Source organism: Eucyclogobius newberryi, unplaced genomic scaffold (genome assembly GCF_026437365.1).
Source record: "Eucyclogobius newberryi isolate DKJ021-1_F unplaced genomic scaffold, fEucNew1.0.hap1 SCAF_22, whole genome shotgun sequence".
In the NCBI taxonomy this organism is placed as follows: Eukaryota; Metazoa; Chordata; class Actinopteri; order Gobiiformes; family Gobiidae; genus Eucyclogobius; species Eucyclogobius newberryi.
The window spans coordinates 16,409,656-16,437,205 of record NW_027315857.1 but is presented as its reverse complement, the minus strand read 5'-3'; positions in this window follow the sequence as shown (position 1 = coordinate 16,437,205).

The window sequence follows — 27,550 nt, the reverse complement described above, 5'->3', positions numbered from 1 at the left end:
GCAAGCTTCAGCAGCAAAAGTGAACAATCAACATATGTAGTTGTGACACACGATAATTTTAGATTTTCTTGGCCAATCACTGATTTCCTTGATTGCCCTGACACAGATGATGTATGCATGCATGTTTTTGTACCAGGCCAGGTTTTATGGATTGCTACAACCCGCTGCTAGACAAAGACCAGCAATCCAACCTAGAAGAGTCCCGATTCTGACTGTCGTCCTACACACGCACAAAGCAGGACCGTGTTTGACGTCGCACATGTCACTCTCAACCTTGAGCAGGTCAGAGGAGCGAGGAGAAAAGAAGACCTTATAGAATCCTGGTCTGAATCACACGGCCTTTGTAACTGCTCTCTCGCCGGAGAAGAGCTAATCTCCACAGACAGAAGGGAACAGCTGCATGTCCCCTCTGTCACAACTTGTCAGAGGCTCCTGCTGAAGATGTCACATCAGATGAACACCTGCAAGGCCCAGCAGCTCTAGAGGCATGGCAAAAAATAAGATTATTTTGAATTTTAGGGAAAAAGAAAAGACTGAGGTGCCATAAATGGAGGGGAATGGCATATAACCAAAGCAGATTGTGATTTGATGTTTAAGAGTAAATGTTCCAGAGATCATAATATTAGTAATTTCTGTATTTATGTTCGATATTTTTTTTCAAGTTAGGTATCTGACTTAAATACTGAACTTCTCTTTGCAGTTCTTTCCCATTTCTTCCTCATAAGCATCTTGTACATTGCGTGGCTTGCTTTTGTAAGACGTAAAGGAATGACAAAGTGGTTTCTAATCCTTGGTTCAAAGTGAGTAAAAAGCTGACAGTGCAGTGTCTGAAGATGAATGGACGTTTTCCGAGAACAGAGCTTACTCCTGACCGAACACTTTTGAAATCTCATCACCGCTGCACCTTTCAGTAGCAAAAGAAGAGGTGTAAAAAGAGAGATAGAATCCAGAGAAAATAGATCAATATTTAATTTTGTGGCCCGGAGATGTGTTCAGGCGCTAATCGGCAGCAACAGGAAAAGATGACACCTGGAGTGGCCCTCTCCTGCCTCTACATCCCCAGCTCCAGTCATTGGGCACTGCAGCAACACGGATTTACTCAGATACATCCATCTAAACCTCTGTTCTGTCTCACACAGGCCTGGGACAACTCCTATGGCTATGGCCATGTGTACAGTACAGCATATAGACAGAATAACAGTGGATAAATAGCAGGGTAAGTGCCTTGAGTGTATTATAATATTACATACAGTAAGAGGCTGTGGTTATGACTATTTAAAGTGCAGCATATGGACAGAATGAATGACAGGTAAAGTGACTTCAGTAAGGATTGACATTATGTTACTGTATTGCACATGATTATAACAGACTCTACAATGAAAAGTGTCATTCATCGGACAGCAGCAGGAAGGAAAGACCTGCAAAACCTCTCCTCCACACAGCGGGGGTGGGTCAGGCTGTCATTGAAGCTGCTCTCCAGAACAGACAGAGCGTCCTGCAGGAGGCGACACAGAGCAGACTGAACGTCCTGCAGGAGGCGACACAGAGCAAACAGAGCGTCCTGCAGGAGGCGACACAGAGCAGATAAAGTGTCCTTCAGGGGGCGACACAGAGCAGATAAAGTGTCCCTCAGGGGGCGACACAGAGCAGACAGAGCGTCCTGCAGGAGGCGACACAGAGCAGATAAAGTGTCCTTCAGGGGGCGACACAGAGCAGATAAAGTGTCCTTCAGGGGGCGACACAGAGCAGATAAAGTGTCCTTCAGGAGGCGACACAGAGCAGATAAAGTGTCCTTCAGGAGGCGACACAGAGCAGACAGAGCGTCCTGCAGGAGGCGACACAGAGCAAACAGAGCGTCCTGCAGGAGGCGACACGGAGCAGACAGAGGGTCCTGCAGGAGGCGACACAGAGCAAACAGAGCGTCCTGCAGGAGGCGACACGGAGCAGACAGAGGGTCCTGCTGGAGGCGACATAGAGCAAACAGAGCGTCCTGCAGGAGGGGACACGGAGCAGACAGAGGGTCTTGCAGGAGGCGACATGGAGCAGACGGAGGGTCCTGCAGGAGGCGACATGGAGCAGGCAGAGGGTCCTGCAGGAGGCGACATGGAGCAGACGGAGGGTCCTGCAGGAGGCGACATGGAGCAGGCAGAGGGTCCTGCAGGAGGCGACACAGGGCAAACAGAGCGTCCTGCAGGAGGCGACACAGAGCAAACAGAGCGTCCTGCAGGAGGCGACACAGAGCAGATAAAGTGTCCTTCAGGGGGCGACACAGAGCAGATAAAGTGTCCTTCAGGGGGCGACACAGAGCAGATAAAGTGTCCTTCAGGGGGCGACACAGAGCAGACAGAGCGTCCTGCAGGAGGCGACACAGAGCAAACAGAGCGTCCTGCAGGAGGCGACACGGAGCAGACAGAGGGTCCTGCAGGAGGCGACACAGAGCAAACAGAGCGTCCTGCAGGAGGCGACACGGAGCAGACAGAGGGTCCTGCAGGAGGCGACATGGAGCAGACAGAGGGTCCTGCAGGAGGCGACATGGAGCAGGCAGAGGGTCCTGCAGGAGGCGACACAGAGCAAACAGAGCGTCCTGCAGGAGGCGACACAGAGCAAACAGAGCATCCAGCAGGAGGCGACACAGAGCAAACAGAGCGTCCTTCAGGGGACGACACAGAGCAGATAAAGTGTCCTTCAGGGGGCGACACAGAGCAGATAAAGTGTCCTTCAGGAGGCGACACGGAGCAGACAGAGGGTCCTGCAGGAGGCGACACAGAGCAAACAGAGCGTCCTGCAGGAAGCGACACGGCGCAGACAGAGGGTCCTGCAGGAGGCGACACAGAGCAAACAGAGTGTCCTGCAGGAGGCGACATGGAGCAGACAGAGGGTCCTGCAGGAGGCGACACAGAGCAAACAGAGCGTCCTGCAGGAGGCGACACGGAGCAAACAGAGCGTCCTGCAGGAGGCGACACAGAGCAGATAAAGTGTCCTTCAGGGGGCGACACAGAGCAGATAAAGTGTCCTTCAGGGGGCGACACAGAGCAGACAGAGCGTCCTGCAGGAGGCGACACAGAGCAGATAAAGTGTCCTTCAGGGGGCGACACAGAGCAGATAAAGTGTCCTTCAGGGGGCGACACAGAGCAGATAAAGTGTCCTTCAGGAGGCAACACAGAGCAGACAGAGCGTCCTGCAGGAGGCGACACAGAGCAAACAGAGCGTCCTGCAGGAGGCGACACGGAGCAGACAGAGGGTCCTGCAGGAGGCGACACAGAGCAAACAGAGCGTCCTGCAGGAGGCGACACGGAGCAGACAGAGGGTCCTGCAGGAGGTGACATGGAGCAGACAGAGGGTCCTGCAGGAGGCGACACAGAGCAAACAGAGCGTCCTGCAGGAGGCGACACAGAGCAAACAGAGCGTCCTGCAGGAGGCGACACAGAGCAGATAAAGTGTCCTTCAGGGGGTGACACAGAGCAGACAGAGGGTCCTGCAGGAGGCGACACAGAGCAGACAGAGGGTCCTGCAGGAGGCGACACAGAGCAAACAGAGAGTCCTGCAGGAGGCGACACAGAGCAGATAAAGTGTCCTTCAGGGGGCGACACAGAGCAGATAAAGTGTCCTTCAGGGGGCGACACAGAGCAGACAGAGGGTCCTGCGGGATTCGACACAGAGCAAACAGCGCGTCCTGCAGGAGGCGACACAGAGCAGACTGAGCGTCCTGCAGGAGGCGACACAGAGCAAACATAGCACCCTGCAGGAGGCAAGACTAATTAAAATACTTTTATTAAACGTTTGTTGATGGGCTGATGGTACACTTTTGGCTGGATGGATTTGTTTGGGCTTTGGACCTTTAATTTGGACTAACAATCTGCTTTATTTTCAAAGATGAGCAGTTTGTGTTAGCTAAGTTGTCTTGCAGGACACAGTAGATATACTTCTCATGTGATGAAGAAACAGCAGTGATGACTGGCGAGTAAGACTGAAGTGTAATAACTACTGTGTTATTACGATATATATGTGCAGTGGTTACTAAGATTAACCAAATGAGCAATAACATAAAGAAACAAGACTGTGCATTGTTCTGACTTGGTGTGTGTGCTCTCATGGCTTGATGGATGCAGTGGTGGAGACAAGCAGCACGTCTTACTCTAATCTGTGGCACAGACTAGTCTTTAAGCTCTTAAGTTTGCCTGTGATGATTCACTTTGGGTGAATGTTTGGAGTGGTTAACTTGCAGATAGCTCCTCTGTAACATTGGATGTGCGGGGGTGGTAGTGGTGGCAATGATGGTGGTGGTTGGAGCCCAGAGAAATTTGTCTTCTTCTGGGAGCCCAGGAAACCTGGTGGCGCCCTTGGAGAGGGATCTCACGTTCCCCATGACGATGGAGGAGAGAACAAGTCTGACGCATCTCTTCTTTTCACTCCCACGTTGCAGCCTCTGCGTGACTTACAAAGTCCCTTCGCTGGATCACGTCTGTCCCAGGGGAAAACCATAGCGCCCCGCAGCACTTACAACTGTTCCTTTGTGTATGCAAGCGGAGCCCGGGGTCCCACACATTGTTGTGATGAATCAGGTAATCCCAGCAAAAAAAGTTAAACTCAAGCTGAGACGTGTCTGTAACCCCTGGCTTTACAAAAAGTCCAAATCAAATCATTACAAATAAGAGAGTCTCTAGAGTAAAGAGCTAGACGTTGGACAAATAAGAGGGGACCATGGCAACCAGCAGCCAACTCTCACCAGCGCCGGAAGTACATATGAATGAATTAATTTTAATGTAGTACAGTTTAGTCTGTGTTGGAATGGATAGCACAACGACCGGACCTGTTGACACAAAGTTGTGAGTAAGAATCTGGAAAGGACAATATGCTACATGACCGTCCCCAATATGTCTTTGTTAAGTTTTCTTTCATCTTATTGAAGAGCTTCAGGTATAGACAACAGAGTTCTTTAAGTTTGGAAAGTGATCATGTACTTTTTTAAGCCCAATGCATTTAATGTTTTGTGCCAAATTAGGTTTTAAAGATGGGGTTTTGAACTTCTATGGGGTATTACTCATAACACATAGACCACCATGTTACCTTTTGTTGGTTTGAAAGCTAAAACAACGCATTCCATGGCATGCCTTCAGTTCATCCAAATGCACTTTCCGTCTGGACACATTTTCAAACAAAAGCCAAAAAGAAAACTTAAAAAGCTGTGGGGATTGGGTGGAAGAATACCTCATGTGTAAGCTTGTGGGCTGTTACAAAATCCAGAATGTTTTCGAACAGTGCCCAGGAGAGATCAAGGATTACTCGAATCCTTACTCGATTACATTTAAAACTACTTCAGACAGGTTTTTGATGAGGGAATACTGCTATAACATGGTCGATTTAGCATAATACCCCTCTTTCATGGATAAACAGTGAGATAGAGTTCAGTTTCCATAAGTGAGAAGAAAGGATCTGGCGCTGCATGAAGGAGGGATGGGGATAAAAAATTGTCGCCCTGAGTCAGTGCTTTTCCCCTAAAGTAGGTGCTAACTCCTCTTGCAGCTGGTCTGACCCTGATCCTGTTCCTTGGCTCTCAAATCTCAGCTCTCTCCATTCATATTCCTCATTATGATGTTCCACATCCCTCCTTCTGTCACACTCTCTCTGTCCTTTTCACTCTCAGACCTCCTGGTGTGAGTCTCCAGCCTCACATCGGTCTCACAGGAGAAGGGCCCATCGCTGTTGAACTGAATCACTCACTGTGGGTGTTCTGCTGCTGTAAGGGAAAGGTAAACCCACAGTGAACCCTTTCTACTGTAAAGAGCTTCCACATGGGTTTGGGGCATTGGACATGCACACGTTTAATAAAAGGCTCATTTCTGCTCCATTTGCACTTAAACATACAGTATATGTGTGTTCAAAGCGTCAGTCTGTCCAAGCTCTATACAAGCTCTCAGGAGATGGACCGAACTGACAGAGCAACATAAAGGACGGACAGAATCCTCCATTCATATCTGTATTGAGTTTTAAACTTAAGAGCTTGAATGTGAGGATATGAACATTCACCTATAGAAAACATATGACCTTTCAGCTGTTTGTCATCCAAGGATATTAAGACTTTCTTGGCAGTAACGTCAAATATGCAAACTAAACAGCAATTCCGCACTGACAAGGTGTGCTTATATTGCTATATTAATAAAGATGACACATGTACTGAGATGGAATGCCCACCTGCAAGTGCATTGAAGATAAATAGACAAATAAACTAAAATCAGGATGAGACTTAGATGACCCTCCTCCAGGTGGGTGGGGAGTCCTTGCTCCAAGTGGAGGGGTTCACGTATCTCGGGGTCTTGTTCATGATTGAGGGAAAGATGGAATTTGGGATTGACAGGCGGATCGGTGCAGCGTATGTGATGCGGTCAGACTGTTGTGGTGAAGAAGGAGCTGAGTTTTTACATTTAGATTTACACTTTCTAGCGTCTCCGGGTGATAGTTTTATATACGTCTTGTACCAGTCACATGCTGACGTGCTGATTGGTGATGTAGCTAACCCTAAAAGGAACTTCTGGTGTGAAGTGAAAAGGGAAAAATTAACAGTGGAAATGTAACAGTTTTGACACATGTGAAAGTATATAGACATTTCACTGTACAGCTGTGGAAGCACCTTCTTCAAAGTGATAGGATCTAAATAAAGGATGTGTTTGACTGTGAACTTACATAGTTAGGGGGGGGACGGTGAATAGCAATAAATACAAATGAGAAATGTCAGGATTTTGATTCATCATATGTGAAAATATGATCATTATTATTAGTAGAAGGCCTATTGTAGAAAAAGATCCTAACAAAAAGAACAACAAGAACAGCCAAAGTCCTTTCGTTGAATTTGAAACAAGCTTAAAGACAATTCAAAGAACATCTAAGATACTCTACTAGTGAGTCAAGTCTAGAGAACATCCAAGGTCATCCAGCAGCGTAGGGGACCAGTCTAAAAAACATCCAACGTCATTCAGCTGCTTCTAAAAAAGTCTAAAGAACACCTACGCTCCACTTTTAATAACTGACTAGGTTAAGTTCTTTGCAAAGCGACCATGACCTTGGATGACCTTTTATACTAGACTCAAGCAGGTATAAAACTTTATACCTTATAAATTTATGCGCGTCCACTCTTACCACTGTGGCCCCAAAGTCTCGCCGAATATTGCTTTTTTATATATATACCTTCTGACTAATGAATTCAGATGGCTGAGTGATTACTTTAAACCTTTAGGGGAAACTATTGCCGACCCACTTCACTCAGTGCAATTACAAGCTAGTTATCGGACGTTGGTTTGACCGGTGCGTTCTCCCGTTGTGAATGGGCAGGCTGTGCTCCATAGGTCAGGTCACTGTAGTTAATTGTAGCTGATGCATTCTCTTCGACATGTCTCCAGGCTCCGCTCGCACTTACCTTTCGAACGCTCACCAATTAACCCTTTGCCCTTCAAATCTTTGTGAACAACATTATGAACATGGACGGAGCCGGTAGCAGGTTATTTGTAGATTTGTTGCAGATAAAAATGTGTTGCGTTCATGACAAATAAATGTGCTTTTTCCAGAGGAGTGCGTGAGCGTCCGGTTGTGTTCGTTTACAGGAGCTGTCGACCAGAGACAATAAGTTCTACACAGACTGAAAAGCCGTTGCCAGGGCGCCCAGGGAATAAATGCATATTTGACTTGACAGCACTTCCATTAAACAAGTTCAATGGAAGTGCTGCTCCGTGGCAGACAGAGCTAAAGTGGGCGGGGCATCATAAGGTGAATATAGTGTCATGATTCTAAAATGTCAAGCTTTATACCAAGGAAACTGATAATAAAAACACATTGTAATGCAAGAAGAGAACAGCACTGCCTTTTGTTTGTGTCTAAAGCTCTAGTTTGGATTTTGCCTGATTATTTATCTAGTTTATTGCACATCAGTTCAAGTATTCATCGGTTGAGGTTTCTGGACAGTTTTATTAAATTAAATCATTTTATGCCTTTTAACGATTTTAAAGAACTGGTCAAAGACTACCCTCAGTACTTGTTTTATTATATATTATTTATGTATATATGTGTTTTTATGTATTGGTTAGTTTTATTGAATGTTTTATTTGTGTTTTAGTATCCTGTCTTTGTTTGTTGTGTATTTTGTCTTGTGTTTTACCTGGGACCCATGAAAAAGAGAACTTGTCTCATTGGGTTTTCCCTGTATAAATAAATACAATTAATGAATGAATATTATGCTAGCTCTGATAGAGATAAAAGACCATTTTAAAACTTCAGGATACATTTTGTCTATGTTTCTTCTCTGTAAAGGTGGTGCTGGGGTGGAGAAGGGCCGTGTGAGCCCAAACGCTGAATGGAGTGGAGGAGGGCAGCGTTTAAACAAAATGGCTGAGCAAGTTTGTAAGATATTGCAAGAAATAAAGGGTAGACTTTCTCAGTAATTATGGAGAAAGTTTACCATATGTGATTCTAAATGCTTTAAGACAGGTTGAATATAATACAGTTGTCATCTTCACTAAAGAACATACACGTGTGGCCCCCAATCACTTCACATTTGACAGAACATGTCACATTATGAACATCTTACTAATGAATTCAGATGGCCTAACTGACTTTAAACTATTAGCTGTATTCCACATTATGATCCTGCCTTGAGTCACTGCTCTTTCAGCCTCATCCTCTCTTTTACATCTGCTTTTCTTCTTCTCATTTGCCCTCATCTCTCTTCCTCTCCTCTTCCTCCCCCTCTTCCTCCCCCTCTTCCTCCCCTCTTCCTCCCCTCTTCCTCCCCTCTTCCTCCCCTTACAGGCAACAGTGGCTTGCACAAAGTGACAGGATGGCTGTAATTGGCTGTTCTCTCTGAATCAGACGTTGCCCAGGCGATGGGAGCGCTCCGGCGATTACCCATAACCCCCTGCACAGTCTGCAGCATCAGGGGAGTCTTGTCCACAGGAGAATAAAGATAACTCAAATGTGCATGAATCATTCAAAATACGACTTCAAGTGGGTGGGAATGTTTGTAATATGGTTAAATATATATACAATTCTATTTTGCATACCAGTAATAGGTCTCCTTTAAAGAATATTTCTTCAAAACCAAGCCGTTTTAACCTTGCTCACAAGATAAGTGTTCACAAAGGCAAGATATCTCATCTCATTAGACTGCCGCCGGTGCGCGTGGGCCCGAGCGCAACACTAGACTATAAACCAGCCTTTCTGCTCCTGGGCTGGACTGCCACATGTCTCTCATCCTCTCACCAGCAAGCTGCTCTCCTCATGTTCAATTTGTCTGTGAAATTCAATTCGGATTACTTCAACCTCCTGTTCTCTAAACATAGATCAAATGGAAGCCCATGGGCCAAATTCGACCCACTAAGTAATTTTTTCCAGTTTTCCAGCCCTTCATGATGATGGGCCATGGGCCGGACAATATTGCTTGGTAAGGTTGCTGAGGGTTGTCCTTAGTGCACTATGTTAGCTCTGTTATCCAGGTCCACTGAGCTATGCTTTTAAGATCAACTGAATCAGATGTTAATGCCAATTATATTTGGGCCCTTATTGTCCTGATTCAGATTCTGTGGTCTAGTCCTGGTTCAGACTCTGTGGTCTAGTCCTGGTTCAGACTCTGTGGTCTTGTCCTGGTTCAGACTCTGTGGTCTAGTCCTGGTTCAGACTCTATGGTTTAGTCCTGGTTCAGACTCTGTGGTCTAATCCTGGTCCAAATTTTGTGGTCTAGTCCTGGGTCAGACTCTGTGGTCTAGTCCTGGTCCAGATTCTGCGGTCTAGTCCTGGTTCAGATTTCCCTGGTCTAGTCCTCGTCCAGATTTTGTGGTCTAATCCTGGTTCAGACTCTGTGGTCTAGTCCTGGTTCAGACTCTGTTTTCTAATCCTGGTTCAGATTCTGTGGTCTAGTCCTGGTTCAGATTCTGTGGTCTAATCCTGGTCCAGATTCTGTGGTCTAGTCCTGGTTCAGATTATGTGGTCTAGTCCTGGTTAAGATTCTATGGTCTAGTCCTGGTTCAGACTCTGTGGTCTAATCCTGGTCCAGATTCTGTAGTCTAGTCCTGGTTCAGACTCTGTGGTCTAGTCCTGGTTCAGATTCTGCGGACTAGTCCTGGTTCAGACTCTGTGGTCTAGTCCTGGGTCAGATTCTGTGGTCTAGTCCTGCTTCAGATTCTGCGGACTAGTCCTGGTTCAGACTCTGTGGTCTAGTCCTGGTCCAGATTTTGTGGTCTAGTCCTGGTTCAGATTATGTGGTCTAGTCCTGGTCCAGATTCTGTAGTCTAGTCCTGGTTCAGACTCTGTGGTCTAGTCCTGGTTCAGATTCTGAGGTCTAGTCCTGGTTCAGACTCTGTGGTCTAGTCCCGCTTCAGATTCTGCGGACTAGTCCTGGTTCAGATTCTGTGGTCTAGTCCTGGGTCAGACTCTGTGGTCTAGTCCTGGTCCAGATTTTGTGGTCTAGTCCTGGTTCAGACTCTGTGGTCTAGTCCTGGTTCAGACTCTGTGGTCTAGTCCTGGTTCAGACTCTGTGGTCTAGTCCCGCTTCAGATTCTGCGGACTAGTCCTGGTTCAGATTCTGTGGTCTAGTCCTGGTTCAGACTCTGTGGTCTAGTCCTGGTTCAGACTCTGTGGTCTAGTCCTGGGTCAGACTCTGCGGTCTAGTCCTGGGTCAGACTCTGTGGTCTAGTCCTGGTTCAGATTCTGTGGTCTAGTCCTGGGTCAGACTCTGTGGTCTAGTCCTGGGTCAGACTCTGTGGTCTAGTCCTGGTTCAGATTCTGTGGTCTAGTCCTGGGTCAGACTCTGTGGTCTAGTCCTGGGTCAGACTCTGTGGTCTAGTCCTGGTTCAGATTCTGTGATCTAGTCCTGGTTCAGACTCTGTGGTGTAGTCCTGGTTCAGATTCTGTGATCTAGTCCTGGTTCAGACTCTGTGGTCTAGTCCTGGTTCAGATTTTGTGATCTAGTCCTGGTCCCGCTCAGACTGCTGCCCCTGCGACCCGGTCCTGGATAAGCAGAAGAAGATGGATGATCTCAGACGAAGGACGAGGGCCAATGTAACTCTTTGGTAGATTGACTGTTTTTGAAAGAAATGTCCAAAATAGAAATGTACATTGAACCATCTCATTGTCTGTTTGGGATTGGCTACACACATTTATGCTGACAGAGAAGATATTGAATTCCGTGCCAGTTTTTTTGTTCCATGTGAATGCGAAATTTTAGTGATATGAACCATAAACCAGGTCAACAAATCTTCATTTTGACAGTAACAAATTCAATTCTGCCAATAAGTCAGCTCAATATTAAACTAGGCACTCTAGAACAGACATGGGCAAACTATAATCCGGCCCGCCAAACATGCCAAGTAAACATTAGTATTCATTTTTTTGTTTCCCTTGGGCTTTATTAGACAGGAGATGAAAGTATGAAGGGGGATGATAGAGAAGGAAGGACATGCAGTAAATGTCTGAGTCGGAATTCGAACTCACTTCGGCCGGCCGTTCAATTTACCTTTCGCCTGTGTGACCTTTTCGCACTTTGACCTTTTTGGCGCCCTCTTCTTCTCTGTTATGCTTTTCCCAACTAGCCTTTCTGTAAAAACATGTCACCAAATTTAACAGGAAAAAAGGTGAAAGAGGAAAACCCTGAGCAGGATGTTATTTTTCTGTGTTAGTCTATAATGCAGCTTAACCATTTCGTGAATCCCGTTGTAAAACTTGTGAACTTTATACGCGCAAGGGGTTCCAGCATCACCATATGTTCCTGGCCCGGCCCCTCGGTCAAATTCTAGAACCCATTGTGGCCCTCGAAAAAGTTTGCCCACTCCTGCTCTTGAATGTTCTATCATTCCGCTTTTGCATTAGTCCCTACTCGGCTCGGCTCTGAGCTCGTGGCCCCATCAGCCCCTGTCGCGTTTCCATTATAACTGGTACAGAAACCACCAATAAAGCAAAGTGAAGCAGACTTAAGAGGAAGGATACAAACACAGAGAAGAGCAAATAGGACTTATAAACTTTATTACTTGCCTCTGAAGCTAAAGTTAAACTACATCATCCATTTTCCTCCTCAATTAAATTAAGCCCAGTCCACAAAACATTGTCATTAATCCAGTTTGAAGGATTCTTTACAAACACAAACATTAAGTGAGTGTATATCCTCTTGTGAGTCAGTCTATAAATCCAGAGTCGGTGAAGCTGCTGCAGATTATAGCTACAGTAAACTCACTTCCTGTGCAGTTTGTAGCCAACTTTCTGTGCATTAAAAGCCTTTTATCTGCACCACTGCGCCAGATTTACAAATGATAATACATAGTTTGGACATGCATCTAAACGTTTTCTTTGTCGTCTGGAAACGAGTGGCTTTACTCCGGACAGGAAACAGCTGGTGCTACGTGCGCTACATTTAGCATAACTTTTGTTACAAAGTGTGTGCGGTTGTTTTTTGAGCCATGATTGTTTAGTCTTTGCACCCAGTTGAATCATATGGATGTTATACGACTCTCTTGATGTCCGTGGTCTGCATTTTATGTCTCACATGTATAAATTGACTCTAAACTCATGTAGTGTGCAGCGTGTTTACGGAGGACACAGCACTGTTCTGTCTCCTGCTGCTGCAGAAACGTCACACTTTTACCCAGAGTCTGACGCTCTGTGGAAGTTTAGTCCCTCACGTTTAACCTTGACTTGTCCCACGGGGGAAGAGGGAGCTAAAAAGTCCCTTGTCTGAGGAGGTAGCACCAAATGGAAATGCTCTGAATCAGTTGAGCTGAGTTGCGGTGAGTTGATTAGAGTAGAGCCAAGTAGGTACTGATAGAAAAGACCCTTGAACATTCTATTCTATTCACGGCGGTGCTTGCGTCAACTTTCTGGAATAAGGTGAACTGACAGAAGTAAAGTATTTGGAAAATTATACATTCTTACTGCACTTAGGGTCACTTCTCCAGAGATCTGACCTACCACCTGAAAAATGCACCTTTTTAACATACAGTTGGAAAATACTCTCTCCAAGACTTCTACCTCAACAATAGCATTCTATCTTTACAAGACCCATATTTACTTGTATCCTGAGTCCGTCCGCTGATGAGATCTCGTTTCTCTGTGAGTTATTGACCTGAGATTACCTGGGCTCCTCCGACGGTCCATCGACCCGGGCTGTCCACAGCTTCGGGCCACGCTTCATGTGCTCCTCAAATTAGGCCTCCGTGTCCAGGAGAAGCACATCCCTCTCTGCATTCATTTGTTGAGCGTGTCCCATTCATTTGCTTAATCGGGGAGGAAGTATCGCCATCGGTCGCTCCGGGCGCCGACGCAAATAAGCTCTGATACATGTTAGTTACAAATGACCAAAGCTGAAGGTCAAGCAGAGGGAGGAGGTGAGGAGATGGATGGTGCACACAGTCTAGAGGTGGGGAATACTCAGGTGCAGGTCTGTTCATTTGTCAAGTGCTGGCTGATTTTGTGATAGTTACTAACAACAACCAAACCTTAATGACCGTGCATCGGTTTAGGTCTATATTTTGTCATCAATAAATCATAAATAATATACAAAGATGGAGATATTATAATGTATATAAGGGACAGCCAATTTACCTTCTACAATCTTAAAGGGCACATAAGATGCATTATTTGTTCTGCACCTTTGATTTGGCATCTGCTTTTTTAGAACTGAAGATAATGCATGTATATAAACTACAAATGATTTTCTACCTTGAGTTTTCTCCTCGGTATTGTTGTAAGCACATCATCTACTGGCAGCAGACGGAATTACCATGGGGGAATAAACGAAAGCTAGATTGCCCCCGGCATGTTAATGTAGGCATGAAGTTGTAATGAACGTGATTTGAGGCAGAAATGCTCAAAACAAGTTGACTTATGGAATTAAAACGTGGCCATACCCGGCTTGTAAATGCTCCAGTCTCATCAGATCTCAGACTTTAAGCAGGAATGGGCCTGGTTAGTACTTGGATGCGGGGCGGTAGTGCGTACTGTCGTTGTGTCTTTGGGCAAGCCACTTCAGCCACATTGCCTCCAGTGTCCATGTTTGCAAATGTATGATTGAGAGGGTTGTCAGATTGAATCCAGGAGAATACAAAATAGCCCAGGGCAACAATCCGGCGTGTTTACATCATGTATGTTCATTATCATACACTGTCCACACCAAATAATCACACATAATAACAGTGATCAGATTGCTCACTCTGCCAATTTCAAATTATGTGGAGAGGGCTTTTTTCCCCCTTGCATATACATTAGGTTAGTTATAACATAGAATACCGTAAAAAGTGTGCCACATACTTGCATACATATTGGACTTTAATTACTTGTAGATAAAATAGGGACTCTTGTAGATACGTATTAGCTGATATTAAAGTTGTGTTACATGGAAAGTACTGTCCATTGGTCTATTATATTGTAGAAAGCTCCTATGACACCGTTCTGTTGCTGCAGTGCACAGAATTCATTTGGAATGAAGAGAGCAGTAAGAAATGCATCTTCTTTACTTTTGCGGTTGTCGATTGTATATATACAGCGCTGACTCAAGGATGTACCCTGAGCTCCTGTAGTGCCCTTGAATCCTCCACTGAACAGGACAAAGAGCAGGACCAGGACTCGCTGTTTACTTTAATATGGTTCGGTTTTGTGCTGGCTCTATGGAGGTCAGCACTCCTGACCTACACTATTATAAAGAAAGCTGAAAAGTACTGCCTACCTCTTGTTTTTAATATTGTGTACATTATCCTGACAACTGTTAAAACAGACGTATTATGCAAAATCTTTATGGTTGTTTTAGTTGTTTTCTCTTCCCGTTTACACACTCAAAGTTATATTTAGAGTGATTCCTGCAAGTTTGAGTGATACATATTAATGTATATATGCTATAATATATGTAAAATGCTCTGCTCCTGTTGAAGTTACTAGTATTCAGAGTGATGGAAGTATACGTGGTATAAACAGGCACACACAAATCCATGGTCAAACATTGCGTCTGTACCTACACTGCCCTATTCTGGCCAAATATAAAATACTAAATTTGGAAAATCTGCTTAATTTAGTCAAATCTTAATTTTATATGAAATCCGTCATAACGTACACTGCCAGTACACTGTAGTAGGTCCTCTATTTCTATTGGATAACTACAACATTGCTGATGATCTTTCAGCTGCACTGATTTATGAACCAACCATGTGGAAAGACGGATCCCGTGGTCATGGATGAGATGTCAGTGTGTTTTAGAAGGGTCATTTCATTGGCATCGAGCAGAGAAAACATCTAAGGAGAAGAAGAAACGAATGTACTCCAGATCTGAACCCCAGTGAGAGTGTTTGGGACGAGCTGGAGAAGGCTTTGTGCAGCGGTCACTCTCTCCATCATCAACACAAGATCAACTGGTGAAAAATAATGCAACACTGGACGGAAATAAATCATTTAATATTGTGTGCTGTAGTCAAAGCTAAAGGCGGTCCTACCAAATATTAGCGTTTGTGACCCTTCTTTTGCTTTGGACAGACAGTGTAGTTACTCCGCGACTGAGAAAGTTTGTAATGCTCACTTCTGAGGGAACATGTGGAGCGATGTTTTCGATCGCTAGAGGAAAGTGCAGTGGTCCGAGATGCAGAACCTCTTTTGGTCAGTCATCGTTTTCCTATCGAGTGTTCACACGCCTGACCAAACAATCAGCAGCAGCAACAACAACATGAATCGTATATATGTAAATAGTGTATAGATGTGTGTGACTGACAGTATTTTGGAATGGGACTAGTTTTACTAAATGGATGACTGAATGTATGCCATTTTCAACATCAACTTGCCCAGAGACTGCAGGAAAATAGTAACTTTGCTATAGTAACATGACACAAGCATCTTTCCTCTTCTATGTAACATTTTCATACATGCATTGTCCCTGATAAATAAACAAATAGCTAAACAATCTACTTGATAAGCTCAAAATCGTCTTGACAACACTTTGTTAAGCTCAAAATCAAAGGGTTGTCTTAATACACTTTTAAGAGTTATTTTCCATCATATAACGGTGTTAGCTCGTCCTTAGCTTACTCAGAGTTGTCTTTCGATTGATGCATGTTTGAGCAAAGGTAGAGCAGGTTTCAAAAAGTTGTCACGGTTTTAGAAATTGAGACGTTTTGGCAAGTAATTTTTAATCTTCAGGCACCAGCTAGATTAGTATTACCCTTAGGAAGGAGTAATAACTTGAAACTGCTCTGCCTTTGTTTATTGCATAGTAGAAATATTTAGTGCTACATTTAAAGTTACACACCTGATTATTTAACTAAATTCTGCATATCAGGTTAATTTTCGACCAACCGATGTCACGTGGGAAAAAAGGCTCCTGGTTCATTGGAAAAGACACCAACAAAATGTTAATTCATGCTCTACATACAGTATGTTATAGTTTTATACTGAATACCCAGGGGGAAATAATGTCTTGTCTTCTTTAAATGAAACAATGGCACAACTTTATCATTTGTGTCTTAAAATTAGTAATGGGTTTGACATTATCTATATATCTACCCACCAAACCTCTTATATTTCAGACATTCCCCTGCAAAAGGCTTTTCACACAAACCCTATTTACTGCATTGATCTGCATAATTCCATTCACACAATTGCCTCTATGCTCATTCCCGTGTTCACTGACTGCAAATGCTTTTCTTAAATCAGAACTAAGTAACTATCGTAATAGAGCTCCCCCTGCAGCTCCCTTGTGCTCCCTTGTGAATATGCATTGTAAGAAAACATGCGAAAAAACATTTATTTTGTCCTTTGCATAATAACACAGTGTTTAAGACAAAAACTGGCTTCACCCTAAGGACAAAGCAATGTAATGTATTCTGTCCAATGCAGTGAGGAAAGTTGTAAAGAGCAGGACATAGGAGAGACTAAACAGAGGCTTTATCAGCACAGAAGACATGCAAATTCAGGACTCCAGAGCGCTGTGCATCTTCATATTAAAGCCATGAACTACTCTATCGAAGACAGTGAGGCTAAGATTCTGAGCAGGGAAAAAGATGGTTTGAAAGAGGAGTTAAAGAGTCAATTTTTGGAAAAAAAAAATGAAAAAAAAATGAGAATGTGAATGCGTCCTTAAACGGAAATTGTTTAAGATTCAACCTTCCAGTGGTATATAATAGTGTTTTGAAAGGCAGGGCTGTTGGGAAACAAAGAAGAGCAGTCTCAAGTTAAACCAAAAACTCCCTTTATAAGGAGGTCCCGCCCGGTGGGCAGGACTTACACTGAGTAAAATATAAAACCTGAGTTCCCAGAATGACTCTTGGATGAGAGTCGAAACTTTTTGTTTTTTTCTAAAAAGTACAGATGACACAACTAAACTTCTTCTACAACTCAGTATAATGTATAAAACATGTTAATTTGCCAAATATAAAGAAAAGTGGCCAGGGTTTCTCAGGAGAGTTATCTTCAAGTTGATCCTGCTCAAATGTTACAAGGCTGATTTTCTGCCCAGAAACAGGCTTGATTTTATCCATGCGGCCCACTCAGAAGATTATTCAGCTCAAAGACAAACAGAAGAGTGATAGTAGCACAGAGGCTAACAGGAGGAGCTACAGCACTCAAAAGGTTCAGCAGCAAATGTACATGTTAATATGTGTTTAATGTGTCTGGTTTTATGGCAGGGGCTGAGGGGGCAGAAAGTGACATTCACAAAAAGTGCCTTAAAGGTGCACTTTTGTGGAAGAGGTTCTATCGCTGTGCCCGGCATGTTCCACTGTACATCATCTTGCTGCTCATTTAGGGCAGGACTAATCCAGCTCAGGGCAATATACATTTCCAGCGTCTCAGTGCAGTACTTTCAGATTGAAAATTACGTTCGGTTTTGTGCTGCTGTTTGTTATGTTTTGTCTCTGTTTCATGTAGAGGAAATGTCTTGAATTTCAACAACAGAGTCAAGAAGATTATCATTGAAATGTTTTCTACCAAGGAACACTCCTGGACAAATCATGGATTAGATCAAACCTGGTTACTTTAATTATGAATTAATTGAAAACCGCAAGACTTTCTCTAGGTCAGATGTGTCCCACAGGAGCCACATTAAGAGTTTCATCTACTGACCGTGAGCTATAAAGATAAGCAAACCTACTTGCACCTGACATGCTAATGCACTTATAATGAACATGATTTGAAGGCAGAAATGCTCGGAAGGACCACAGGACAGACCAGGATTTATTGAGGACTTAAAAACAGAATGTCTCTGAGTTTTGTATCACAAATTTGGACCTTGTGAACAAGTTTAATAAAACGTGAAAGAATAAATAATGTATATGCAACTCCAAGTATGTTTGTGATGAGAGAGCAATGTCAATTTTGCATAATACGTGTCCTTTATTGTCATTTAAATTCTTGCATTCTTACTGTAAGCGGAGGTCACCTCTACATAGACCTGATCTGTGACTTAGTGTTAGATAAACCTTAAATAAGAAGGAAGACACAGGCTCTGAAGTAGATGCAGGTTTTACTTGCAGTCAGGACACACACGGATGTACAGAGATGTCTGAAACGTGAAAATGAGACCTGCATTTAACCGTTTACTTTGTCAAGCTGCATAATTACTACTACTATCACATAATCAGAATAGCTAAGGCGTGCACAGTGTAAGCTTAACCCAGTTACAAAGTACAATCTATGTTCAATGTATAACCAAACAAGGACAATTCACCGTTCACCTCCTTGTGTCCATGGTAAAATATTGGTTAATAGTTTATATTTCTGTTTGCATATCATTTTATCAAATAGTTATAAGCTGTGGTTCACTAAAGGGATGACATCAGTGGAAGGTAACACGAGGAGAACTAAGAGGAGATAGAGATCTTTCCATCTCTGACAGGCAGCTTTGAAATGAGCTAATCCATGCGTGTGAAATTACATCTTTGAGACTTCAAATAACCTTAATAGTCCTTTTTATCGGTTGCAAATAGATGCTGGCAGTAATACCAGAGGATTATGATCCACTTTTATGTTGAGTGTTTTGTCTAACATCTGTCAGAGCGTTTTAAGATCTCTTCATATCACTAGGAAAACCGAGAAGGTGAATTTGGGCATTGAATGTTAGACTATGCAACCGAAATCTAGTCAAATCTGGTTTTAACGGGTTTGAGAAGGTTCCAGGATTTGGAAACTTGGGTACGTACAGTAAAAGCTTCATGTTACAAGGACAGTACAGCTTTGAGTTTGGCTACGTAAAAATATATCATAAAAAATCCCAAAGTTGTACCAAAATCAGGGCAATTCATGAAGCAATTCAAATTTTGATTTCAAATTCAAATTACGAAGCGATTTCAAATTACATTGGCTCAAAGCTATGACATCCAACTTCGGAAAAGGTACATCTTGAAAAGTGAATTTTAAATTGCTTCCATACAAACATGTGAGGGAACAAAAGTCAAAATCAGAGATTGGACAAAGTCTCAACGTTTTTGGCATCACGTCCAAGTCAAGTGCCACAAGATGGAGCCAAATCCAAGGTTCTATCCAGTCTATTTCAAGCCCTTTAAAGATGTCATACCAATAAATAACCTAACACAATCCATCTGACCAGGACAATTAGAGAAGTGGGTGGGGACCTGTTCTAGTTTGTTGCTGTAAAATAATAAGTAATCAACTTAAGACTCCTTGTTTTAAGGAGAAACATCAAGTCATCTCATGGTCACAGAGCTCTTAGTCCAAGTCACAGCGTCAAAATAGTCTATCTCGATGTCTATCTTCTGTTCAAACTAATGCAGTGATGCGTTCATCTAAGTTCTCTTTCACACTGGTCTTTGAAGTATCAAGCGTCACAAGAGCAATGCAATGGCGATTGTGGGGATTAATCGGAACACCTCCTGTTTAGAATGCAAACAATGATAGGATTTTAGCTTCTAGATATGTTTCTATTGCTCGATTATCCTGCATTGCTCTCAAATAACCCCAAGGTTACCAAAGCTTAAAAAATGACTGGTAAATGACTGATATATGCAAATGGATGGTAATATCTTATTGACTGTGCTCTTTTCCATATATAGAGTTATTACAAATGTGCCTGAGAATTATTTACCGTGTAATTGCGGCGCCATTTCCAACACATCTGAACTGATTGGCTGTAAACATTGACGATTCCACGCGACTTCCTCTCAGGTCTTTAATGCCCGTCGTTAAATGCACGATGCTGCAAAGTCACGGCGATCACCTGCTCCGGCTTTCGTTTTTGCGTGGCCTCCAGCTAGCACCAGAGCTATATAAATGCTAACAACGCAGCATTGATTTTCCCTGTGTGCGCGCGGCCCGATCGGATCCATCAATCTCATTAACACGGCCGGCCTCGGAGCTCGCAACAATGAAAAACCTAAATCTACTCTGTCAATGCTGTGTAATGATGTAAGTGAGGTACAATAGTGGGAGAGTGGGGGTTTATGGGGCCATTTTGAGGAGGTAAAACTCTATAAATGTACAGTAAACAGGTATATAAAATTGTATTTGGCTTTGTTACAGGTACAGAGTGCTTCCTGGAGGATGGGCTGAGACAGCGTGCTGCGTGTAGCCCCCGTTCGTCTGCTCATCCAAGGAGGAGAGAGACTTTTCCCTAGATAAAGACAGCAGGAATCAATCAAAAAAACACTTAGGGCACATATATGAGGTACCGATAGCACTGTAAGAAGGTTAAAAGCTCTGAAAAGTCGATTTTGCATGATATGGGCCCTTTAACGTGGGCCAAAAGATAGAGCCAAGTCCAAGGTTCTATCCAGTCCATGTTAAGCCCATTAAAGGTGTCATACCAATAACAATAAATAATCAATCCCTTTTTATTATGATAAAATGCATTATTTGCGATAGCGCTCACATTTTAGCTCTTTCCAAAAGCCTTTCTTCCTAGCAGCAGTACTTGGGTATTATTTATTAATAGCTGGCCTGCTCACAGTGGTGTAAAACATGGTGTAGCCTCTGGAGGTGAACGCTTGGATTCAAAGCAATTAAACTAGAGCAGACTGCGCAGTTTGTCATGGAGGACCAGACCAGGCCAGGGCCGGTTCTAGCATTTTGGGGGTCCTATGTAAAGTTCTGTTTTGGGAGGTTACCATGACAAACAGAGATATGACTCATTATATTTCCACTGACAGCCACGATTCATCTGATTTAATTGAACTTGAGTTATTTTCACACGAGAGATGCACAAATTATACGCTTTGTTCGCCAGGTGAGTTCGCATTGTTTGCCCCCCCCCCCGTCATAAAAAGGTGGAGTGCTGACTGAGGGCCCGGTGTCACTTAACACATGGCAGACCTTGGTTACGTTGAGCACTTCGCCGTTGTATATATGTTGAGAGCCGAGCGCCTGTGGTTTCATCTGATCCTGTAAAGACTCCCATGTCTGAGAGTGCCACCGTCACCTCCAGGAGCTGCGTCTGGATGACTGACACACCCAGCGGTGTTTTTGTGTCTCCAGGCCCCAGTTTGATGATTTGTTGACCTGCATTGGGGTCAGGATCAACCTCCGGGACACAAATTTCAGGCTCACCACACGAGCTGCAGAGTGCCTATCCATCTGTCTCCGCTCAGTAAAACTAGGATTATTTGTAAATTGTAAAAACACACTTGATTTGTGTGGAGAGCCTATAGGCCATCCTCAGACAAATAGGCCTTTACACCCGAGATGTCTTATTTTATTTACATTTAGTTTAATTTACAGTATTTCATATCTATTCAAACAAAACATGTTTTTATTTGTTTTTTTAATCAATTTTTTGAAGAAGAGAAAGAATTATGTACTTTAAAGAAGACATGTTATGCTTTATTGGCTTTATTGAGTCTGTATTGGCTCTTAAACATGAGTTTGTCACGTTGGCATTTGTTTTTTACGTTCCAAAAGGTAAACTAAGCCTGCATTTGGAAAACACACTTTAAGAGGGTATGACAGAGGATCAGAATAGCATTAGAGCTCCCTCTCCTGACAGCAATAGGCCTTACCTGTGAAAACACTGTCTACATCAGGTATGTCCAAACTACGGCCCGGGGGCCAAATGCGGCCCTTAGACCAATTTGTGCTGGCCCTCCGGCTTCCTGCTAAGTTGGCCCAAATAACAAATAGAAGTACTTTTACTGTAAAATTGGAAAAATTCAAGCATTTTGATGTTATACCAACCTAATAATAATGTTCCAAGTCTTATGAAAGGTGTGGAGGCTCATCAAAACTATGTCGAATGTAAAACTTCAAATTAATCACTTTTCAAATTTGACATTGTCCGGTTGTTTGTGGCCCTTTGCTCCATATAAGTTTCAAAATGCGGCCCTCGGTGAAAAAAAGTTTGGACACCCCTGGTCTACATGAATGCCTTGGTAGTATGTCCAAAACATGTGGGTGTAGCTTGTTAGAACCAAACTTATTTCGATATTTCGTAATAACATGTATTTCTGAATGCTCTGGTGAAGGTTTTTCAAACGTATTCAATATCTTTTTAATATCAGCGAGGAAAATTAACGTAAAGGGTGATTTGACCCCGATTGGATCCAGTCCAGCCAAACTGAAACAACCGAGTGTGGAGTGAATGAATAATACACTGTAAAGCCCTGTAGGTGGCATGAAAGGCATGATATAAATCCAATGTTATTATGGGGTTAAATTTCATGACTTTTTGTGAGACCATAGTTGTGGCAACTCTACACCGTCAATAAAATGTAGGAGTACCAAAACATCCCAAACCTACAAAGTGCCATTCTGCATTCAGGTTTGATGGCGTCCAGTGGGACGTCAGAGAAGAAGACCAGACCAGATGACCCACGAAGCCTCTGCCTCTCGTATGATGGCCCAGCGCCATCAATAGAGGAACTGCAGCAACTACAAGCCAGTAGAGGGCTACTGTAGGAGGGCCATGACTTTTTCTTAATCCTTATGCTGTTCACGGATAACTTAATTCTTATATTTTTTTACCGGGCAAGCATCTAAACCCTGACCCAGCAAAGTGCCTTCCTTTCATCATTTTGTGGTTTACTGTGTATACTGTAAATATGGCAAAAAATGTAGCTGTATATATTATTTTCATCAAAGTAATTTACGTTCCCTGAGGTATACGCATGCAAAATTACAAACTTCAGAACAAAATAAAACCATGATGTGCTTTCATTCGGGCAGGGATAAAGCGTACATAATCGCAACGAGTGTCACAACCCTGAATCCTCCAAAAGCAACAACTCGGGATCACAGCCCTGGAGGTCCTGAGGACGAGGCAGATGATCATAAGTTGTATCAGAACCCTCAAGGCTCCTCTCTTCAAAGCTCTAATGCACATGAAAAACAAAATTACATGCGAAATGGCATAATGCATAATGCATGCTACAGTACAGATGCTCTCAAGATTCATCGAGTTGTAACTTTTACATCAGGTTTTTTGTCATTTCATATTGTTTATGTAAAATACACAAGTGAATACGACTTACTGTTTGGAAAGTCCGACATTATGAACGTTTTTGCATGTCATTGGAAAGGTAATCTTGACCAGGTGATCCGTGATAATAGACAAATGCACATGTAGCAGTGAGGCTGTAGTGTGCATGAGCACTAGGTGTGGGGGCTGCTCCTTCCTCTCAGGAAGAACAGTGAGGGAGGAAGTGAACATGCGCATTTAAAAAAAAGTCTCTAACAAAGTTGTGGTTTGTCTGTTGTAGTGACCCCTGCACGGGATGCGACTCCCATGCATGAGGAAAATGTGCATCTGATACGCACTTTCAGTATGACGCCCTGGATTTGGAGTCTCGGGTCTCTGAAACAGGCTCCCATCCACGGGCTACCCGGACAGGGATGACGACATGCCCCTCTCAACCGTTTGTTCTGTGCCTAACCAACCCTAACTTATGGTTGGACGTGGCGTAATAATGTAGCCTACTACAATTGGCCCATACCAGCACCACGCGTCCACGGGGTTGTCAGCCCTTTGATCGTAGGAGGGTGGCCTGGACTCCGGTCCTGGACAAGGGTTCAGTAGTTCCTGTGGACCCCCTGCAGGATCCAGGAAACTATTACTCCTACTTACTTTCCTGATGCCAAAGAAGACTTGCTTCCGTGATCTCCCATTACCTATGGACAGTTTCGTTAGTATAACGGCCTTTTTTACGTGGGAGCTAAGCGAACGGCAACACGTACCACTTTCCTGGCGCACCACGCCTCAATCCACAGGCTTTACGCCAGACAGCCAGGGCATATGACAGCGGAACCGACCAAACGTGGATGAGAACGTGACCGACAGCGACAGTGGGGCATAGGCCACCAGACACAGGCAGGAGCGTTACACCAGCGAGACGTTGCAGAGGTGAGGGCCTAGGAGCGACGGCACTAAAGAAGCCAAATTAGGTTTAACATTTGAATTAAAATACTTCATTATCAGTCCATCATACCTGAGGACGACAGGAGCCCAACCCTCGGCGCAACCCGGAAGTGACAGCAGTGTCAAAGGCCAGAGAGCGAGAGCTAGCGGGAGCGCCCTTTTATAGGCGCCCCCTGGCGGTAGAAAATGGCAGGCGCGCACTGCCACATTATCCTAATGTCTGAAGCGTATTGAGGGCCCCAATATAAACTAGTGCCGACCATCGAGACATCCAAAATGTCCTCGATCTCGTCGAGCGGCTGGGTCTGCAGGTCAATCAGGCAAAGAGCAACTTTCGTTCAAGACCGCCTTTCTCCTAGTTTTGGCTTCAGGTAAGCGGGTCGGTGAACTACAGGCCTTGCCTGTTGGTGAGTCCTGCTGCAGGTAGGATGCTGATGGTTCGGGGGTCAACCCAGATACCTCTTCCCTTTCTAAGGTGTTTTCTTCGAGTAGCAGCCTGTCCAACTTGTACGGTTTGACACAGGGTTCCCTGGTAATCTTCTCTGCCCAGTCTGGGCCTTGGAGGTTTAAATATGAGCCACGATGCCTGTTCGGCAGTTCGATTGCATATTTGTGTGTTATGATGGCCCTAGAAAAGGTCAAGTGCTTTCTAAGCAGTGCCTTGCCCGATAGGTGGTCGAAGCCGTTTAGCAATCTTACAGCACCCTTCCTTGTTGTAAGGTAGGCATGTTTTATCTAAAAACATGTATTGTTCTATGGGATCCCTCGGGACATTGTTGATATGTGTCATCCAGGGCCTCTGGCAGTCAGAATGGATGAAATAGAATGAAAGTTACGTATGTAACTATGGTTCTATGAATCCCAGAAGGCAGCCAAAGCGACCAGTCCCTCGGAATCTGCGTTGCTTGCAAGAAGAAAAGGGACCAAGCTCTCGTGTCATGTGACTGTATAGACTCCCGTGAGGTCACAGGTGACTTTGTTGTCTTTAGATTAGCAGTCAGCCGGGATTCGTCGAACCGTAGTCACATGCCTAACTTTTGTTATTATTATTGATTCATAAATGGTGTAGACGCACGCACGCACACGCACACACGCACACACGCACACAGACACACACGCACACAGACACACACACACAGACACACACGCACACAGACACACACGCACACATGCACACAGACATACGCGCACAGACACATACGCACACACACACACGCACACAGACACACACACACGCACACAGACACACAGACACACACGCACACAGACACATACGCACACAGACACACACGCACACATGCACACAGACATACGCGCACAGACACATACGCACACAGACACACACGCACACAGACACATACGCACACATGCACACAGACACACAGACACACACGCACACAGACACACACGCACACATGCACACAGACATACGCGCACAGACACATACGCACACAGACACACACGCACACAGACACATACGCACACAGACACACACGCACACAGACACATACGCACACATGCACACAGACATACGCGCACAGACACATACGCACACAGACACACACACACACACGCACACAGACATACGCGCACAGACACATACGCACACAGACACACACGCACACAGACACATACGCACACATGCACACAGACATACGCGCACAGACACATACGCACACAGACACACACACACACACGCACACAGACACACAGACACACACGCACACAGACACACACGCACACATGCACACAGACATACGCGCACAGACACATACGCACACAGACACACACGCACACAGACACATACGCACACAGACACACACGCACACATGCACACAGACATACGCGCACACAGACACACAGACACAGACAGACACACGCGCACGCACGCACACACACACACACACACACACACAGAAAGGTGCAGGCTCCTGCAGTGAGCATAGAAAAAGAGAGCCGGCCCACTATGAGCCCTGTTGGAGTAAGTGTGCAGTTTTGTCTATTACTTTTATCCTTTTTTATCCAGCCTCTTTCAAACATCTGAATAATAGAAGCAGGTCCAATGATTTCCTGTTCAAATCAGGACTGCATTATGCGCCTTTACACAGTGGCATTTCACCACAGCATGCCGCAGATATTTCTGATTTTGCTTTGTAACATTGAAGCATTTGTTTCTGAATGTTTCAAAAGAAATGCAAGTAAGTAGAGCGCAGTAGGATACACAAAAGGCGGGCCTATTCAAACATGCATGAATCACACAAGACACAACCCTCTCTGAGTTTGTGATCTTTTAAACTTTCTCCAGCAGCTGAAATCAAAAGAGGTTTGCTGTGACAATCTACCGCCAGGATGTTGGACCTGACGAGCTTCCATGTGTCTCCCCCGCTGAGCCCAGTTTGGGGGAGCCGACAGGAGATACACCCTGAGAGCCTTTAATGAAAAACTGTCAACATCGCTGCACGGCTCAAGAAAGACAAGCATAGTCGTTCTCAAGGAAGAATACAGTTACTTCAAAATAATAACAATAATGTAATTGATGTACGAAGTAGATTAGACGAGCCTTAAAGCACTGGCAAAAAGAAGCACCAAAATAGACGTCCCAATGGCTACACATGCACGATACCAAAACCGAACACATCGACACACCGAACATCAACCTACAAATTGCACCTAGTCCAAGTAGTGTTCCAAAAAAAATGAAAACAGTATTTGGGAAACTACTCAAGTAAGAGGAAATGTGAGCGTAACAAATGTTTAAACCACAAAAATAATGTGATGCAGGACTGTTTGAATGATTGAATTATGTAATATTGTCAACATCCGACCAACATTTTTAGTGTGGTTCCAATGTAAAACAGAGTCTGAAAACCGAAAATGTACAAAAATGTATGTTAAATAAACATGGTAAAAGACAGCTCTGGTGGCTGCTGGAAATACTGGCATAGAAGTCTAGAAAATATGTAAAAACTAAAAAGAGATCAAGCGGTAAAGCGTATTGTTCCACTTGAGACGTGCAGTTTTTCTGAATTTCCAGAACAGACTCACTGTGGATACGGTGCAGTTTGAAATGTCAAATGACACTTTCTGATTTAGTAACTGTTATTCACACAGTTAATAGTGGAATAAACTTTATCATTCTGCTGCTGCTGCTGTTGTATCAGTAAGCGAGACACATTAAAATCACCTTTTTAATAATTCACAGTAGGTTATCTCATGATCCCTTGACTTTGTTTATGATAATGACCCCAA